We start from the raw sequence: 6,000 nt of genomic DNA, 5'->3' as shown, positions 1-6,000 counted from the left end.
TAGTTTTTGCCAAAACTTAACTCTTCAAACTCTGAATTGAAACATAATGCAAATCCATTTCTGACTTCGCATAATCAGTAGTGATGACCTAAGGAATGTCTGGTTCAAAGTATAGTACGTACCCATAAAGTTTCAACGTGTACAAAATATACTTATTTAGACACATAAATTGTTAAAAAATCTTTGTACATCAAAACAAAAATGACACAGAGACTTATGTTAGTAACGTAAATATTTGCCTTATCGGGATATTGTAGCCACAGTGTAAAAAGTTAAAGCTATTGTGAAAATGAACCTCTGTAGTATCACAAAATACAGAAGATTCACTCCCCAAAATCAATTAAAGAAATAGGGACTCTTGCTAAGATAAAATTAGGTGCAATTCAGATCGCTTGTGAGTCCCTGTTGTATAAGCCACACTGGCATGGCCTCCACGCATACTTACATTTTAGATGGGGGACACCACACGGGGAGTAAGACAGACCAGTACTCTGAAGTCTTTACTTACCATAGGCTATATAAAGTAATGAATTGATAGTGTCACTTGCTAAATTAAATATAGCTTGAATGTCTTCACACTATACTAGAGATTTATCGTTTGTCTTCGCGATGTCGGAAAAACGTGACTCTCCACGAATAATAAATAAATATAAAATAGATATTATTTACCGAAATAGTTAATCTTGCAAATCAATCACACGCGTTTCAAAAGAAATAAAATTTTTATTTAAATACAAAAGGACTTGTCCTGTGGTGGTCTTTTAATAATTATTTAAACTTCAAATTTTAATGTTTTTTTTTTAATTATGACTTCCAATATATTTAGCTTTATTTGATGATTAAAATTATTTTAATTTAATTTAATTTAACCTAAATCACTATCACTAATATCTAACTCTCCTTTTTTTATGTATATTTAGTAGTATGGATTCGACGAATTTATTGTTTTATTGTAATAATAAGATTCTGTGGTATGATTTATCATTTATATTAATGTTTTTTATTCATTTTAAAATAAATAAGCATCGTTTTTGCAAGAATCGCATTTGTAAGCTAGCAATACAGATACGAAGTATCTCTCAGTAGTCTGTGCAATACATTATAGATACAGTCACAGATTTTTATTTCCAAAGCTTTATTGATGTTATAATTCTTTAGGCGCTAAATGAAAAAAATATGAGAGTGTAATTTAAAGATACGCGCGCGTCACTGTAACACAAAACAGGGTGAAGTTGGTTTCTTCGTTTATTATTAGAATAGGCAAAGGGTTCAAGCCCGTACAGCCGTATTCGTTATTTAATAATTAATATTCAAAGCCATCGTTACAAGAATTTTACAATATTGTTCATTCTACAGCCGTAGAATAGCACGAGGAATAATTTTAGGGATTTTTGCTTTGTTAGGCCAAAGAAGTATAACTTCTTGCGTGCATACATAAGTACAAACACACTTTTCTTTCAAGTGTCAGTCAAAATGAGAGTAGGTCGCCCTCACAACCGTAGATGAACACTCTTTCTATCTACGCTGTTTACTTGACAATAAGAAAGCAGATAACATAAATACCATGTTGATATAAGCCTAGTATTAAGACTATATATTTATGCTTTGTTATTTATAATGTTGCTGTCATAAAAAAAAACTCTGATATTTAATTTAATAAAAACATCTGCGTTTAAAATTAATGACGTAGCTTTTTTAGACAATGTACTTAATTTAAGGCCGTTCCCAATAAACTATCTACAGATAGAGATAAATTACTACCTTCTACTGTGTAATAAGCTGTCCCAACATACCCGATAAGTCATTCTTATCGCCTTATATTGGGACGCGTGAATTGCAATTTTCATACAAAGTTCTATCGCTGGTAAGCTATACGTCGTCCCATTGACAGACAGCGTGTACAGATAAGGTTACCGTCGATAAGTTTATTGGGACAGAAAAGTCAGCGATGGTTACGATTTTTATCTCAAGTAAGAGACAGACTGAATATTGGGAACGGCCGGTAATGTTTCATAGGACATCGCAGTTTGGTTTTGTTTAGTTACCGCATAAATAAAAAACCACACTCCATAACAAAACGGGATATGTATTTTAAACACAAGTCACTTGTCATGCTTTTGTAAAATATGCTTTGTAAGGGTACATTTATTTTTAAATTTCACAGGACAATGCCCACAATAATAATATATTATTTCTGCATGAATTTCGTTGTGTTTTCTCAAACACTTGGATTCGATAAATCCTTTACCACATATACTGCAGGAGTATGGCTTCTCTCCTGTGTGAAGTCGTTTATGTTTCTTCAGAATACTCGGTTGGTTGAAAGATTTATCACACACATCGCAAGAAAAAGGTCTTTCTCCCGTGTGTATTCGATAATGTGCCTTAAAATTACTTGAATCAAAGAATGATTTCCCACAAACGCTGCACACCACAAATTTGTTCGGTTTCTCCCCTGTGTGTGTTTTGATATGTCTATTCAATGTACTCGAATGATTGAAAGATTTGCCGCACTCTTTACAAGTATATTGTTTCTCTCCTGTATGTGTCCTATAGTGAGTCTTCAGATTAGAAGATTGGTTAAATCTTCTACCACAAATACTACAACTATATGGTTTTTGTCCCGTATGTATTCTAATGTGCCTTCGTAATCCACCAGGAGAATAATAATCTTTACCACACTCACGACACAGATACCTTTGTTTTTTATTATTTTCATGTTTGCCACTATGTCCCAATGATTTCATCAAAACTGCATTATTAATTGAGTTCCCCTGCTCTTCAACGTCTCCATGTTTCCATATACTATTGACGTTATCATTTAATAAAACTTTACTCATATTCGAATAATTTTTTATGTCATTGCTTTTGTACTTTGATTTTATCGTTGTTGGAACTTGTGTTGCTGCAGTATTATTAGTGCCTTTTTTTATTTTACAATTTTTTGTATTTTCGTCGTCACGGTTGATTTCAATATTCTTGTAATCATCTGCTACATTTGGCTCATATGATGCGACTACTGTAACAAAAACATTACTAAAATAATTTAAACGGTATGCGCCGTTTAAATTATTTTGTAATATATATTTTTATACAAGAAATTATATTATATTAGTTTTTATTATAAACTGCTATAGCATCTTGGTTTTTATTATAAACTGCTATAGTAAATATTGGCTGACCTGGCAAACTAATAGCTGCCAACTAAAGTGAAGAATGGTCGAAGGGTGGAAATAAATACCTGCCGTATTGCCCCAACCTCGCAATTTTTATATTATTTAGCTACGGACTATTTTTTAGCCTTTACCCTTCCGAAATCGGCAGGTGCTCCCGCGCCGCGGCATGCCTTAGATCGGCGTGATTTTACGTGTATATTGCTTATTATAAGGATGATTAGAGTGAACGGGTAAACGTTTCTGAAAGCTATTGAAACAATCTATATGACCATGAAAAATAAACCATCTTATAAACAAAATAAGGTTTAGAACTTGGTGAGAGAATAGTATGCCGTAGGGCACTTTCGATTTACGTATGTCTGAAAAAATGCCGTTATATGTTATCTGTACCCCAAACTGTGCTGTACGTAAACTCGCTATTTACGAAATTTTGAATTTTTTATCGATAACAATGGTCGTAGATTGAAAAAATAAATTCAATTTAAAACGAAATTCTCAAAACCTCTATGGAAAAATGTGTGTGTGTGAAATGACAAAGGTTATAAAATGGATTCTGTGATCAGGGTAAACCACGACAAATTTGGCAAAACTCACAGTAATCCCACGTTCGAATTGGTTCATGTGACTGTACTTACCAACGCAGTCCGTACTCAATTATTTAAAATTTATATATTATAATTAGCTTAGACTTTATGATAAGGTAATATATATCAACAATATATCAATTTATCACAAGTTATGACTACACACCAATTTCATTAAAAAATCACACGAATTTTCGAAGTACCCACCTTTCTTGTGTAGGCTGTATAAAAAAACAGCTGAAAGTCGACAATCGGTTGTTGCACATTTTCTAAAAGAAGATCTACAAAGGTACCATGCGAAAAAAGTTTCACTCAAAAATCTCAAACCATGAAGGTTCTATGTCATTTCGAAGTAACTATTAAAATAAAACGGTAATATCATACTTTAACCCCTATTATTATGTTTATGATGTATTAACCATTTTTCAATGTACAATATACCTTGGCTATTTACATACTTTTACATTATTTGGAACCATTTAATAGATCAGTTGTTTCAGCCTAACAGAGGGGCAAATGGCCTCTTGGAACGCATTCACCGCCTCTTCAGGGCTTGTAAATCGTATACCATTTAGCTTATCTTTAATTTTCGGTAAACGTCCAAAGTAGGTATAGCTCTAAGATTTATGTTTATATTAATTTAAATACTTAAATTTAAGTCTAGCCTCGATCGCAATAGGTCACTCTGTAAGGATAGGGGCTTTATTGGTTAAATAAATAAATAAATAAAGTCCGGTCTGTACTGCACTGTACTGGACTGTATATTATACTTTCAACCGTGACAAAACCTACATAATATATTATGGCTTTAAGCTTGGAAGAAAAGGGATCTTTCCCTTTGAATATTTGCCTGCGAATGTTGAGAAAACTCGAAGCAATGGTAAGAAAGAGGTTTTTTATATTATTTCTACAAATCGGGGCATTACACTACAGTAACATTTGTAAATCAAAGTTTGCGAAAAGATCTCGTGTTTGTGACAAATAACAATTGTATTGATCGTATTAACTGTGAGAATGACGTTGATATAAAAAATCTATTGGACATTGCGAAAACATATTTTTATTGATTTAACTAAAAATTCTCATCATGTGTGGTATCATAAAAGCAATGTATGTAAGTTAAATCCAATCAATAAACATAATATTACATAAAAAATCAAATGAAGCTAACAAATCAACTACACTGGATTACTTGTTAATTAATACAAGAAATACTACATGTATTGATGAGAACCTTCCTGTGATCTTAACCTTTTTGATATGTGAAAGGCAGGTATCTACAAATATAAATGCGAAAAATATAGCAAAAGAGAACCTGCGCCTAAATGGATTCAAAGTTATTTAGCCAATAGAGAACAAATGGAAGAAATAAATATAATAATGACAAATTTGAGATGACATAAGTCACCCTATTTGCTTAATGAATTTGGAGTTCCACAAGGCATAGTCGTATGGGACCCTATTTTTACGAGGGGCACACTGAAATGATCGGGAATAAGAAAAACCACATGCACAGTATAGGTAAATTGTATTTTATTATATTTTTAAGTATTCTCCGTTCAACTTAATGCACTTTTCCATTCGTGCAAACCAATCAGTTCTAAGAGGCCAGTTTTCAAATTCTAAAAAAGATTTTATTGTAACTCAATCATAAATATTCTATTCCCGATCATTTCAGTGTGCCCCTCGTAACGTATTTAAATGATTTACCCGAAATAATTGATTATAATTTACTCATGACATATCCAGTATTATTCCTGACGAGCAAAAAGCTTATTTTTACGAACAACTGTTTTAATACAATGGTTCGAAATAATGCAAGTGTAGAGAAGGACTATCATCGTCAATCGAAAATATCATCATTTCAGCCGGAAGAAGTCCATTGCTGGACAAAGACCTCCCCCAAAGATCGCCATGACTCGTCCAATCTATTCCGGCGATCTTGACCAGATCGTCGGTCCATCTTGTGGAGGGCCTGCCAACACTGCGTCTTCCGGTACGTGGTCGCCATTCGAGGACTTTACTGCCCCAACGGCTATCTGTCCGACGAACTATATGCCCTGCCCACTGCCACTTCAGTTTCACAACCATCTGGGCTATGTAGGTGACTTTGGTTCTCCTACGCAAATTCAGACGAAAAATATATCATAAACATAATATGTAGCTTTATTAATGAGATTCCAAAAAAATATAGATTACCTAAATCTAATATATAAAATTCTCATGTCGCGGTGTTTGTG

The sequence above is a fragment of the Leptidea sinapis genome, chromosome 2 (assembly GCF_905404315.1).
Source record: "Leptidea sinapis chromosome 2, ilLepSina1.1, whole genome shotgun sequence".
Classification (NCBI taxonomy): Eukaryota; Metazoa; Arthropoda; class Insecta; order Lepidoptera; family Pieridae; genus Leptidea; species Leptidea sinapis.
Note: the sequence above shows the minus strand (reverse complement) of the source record.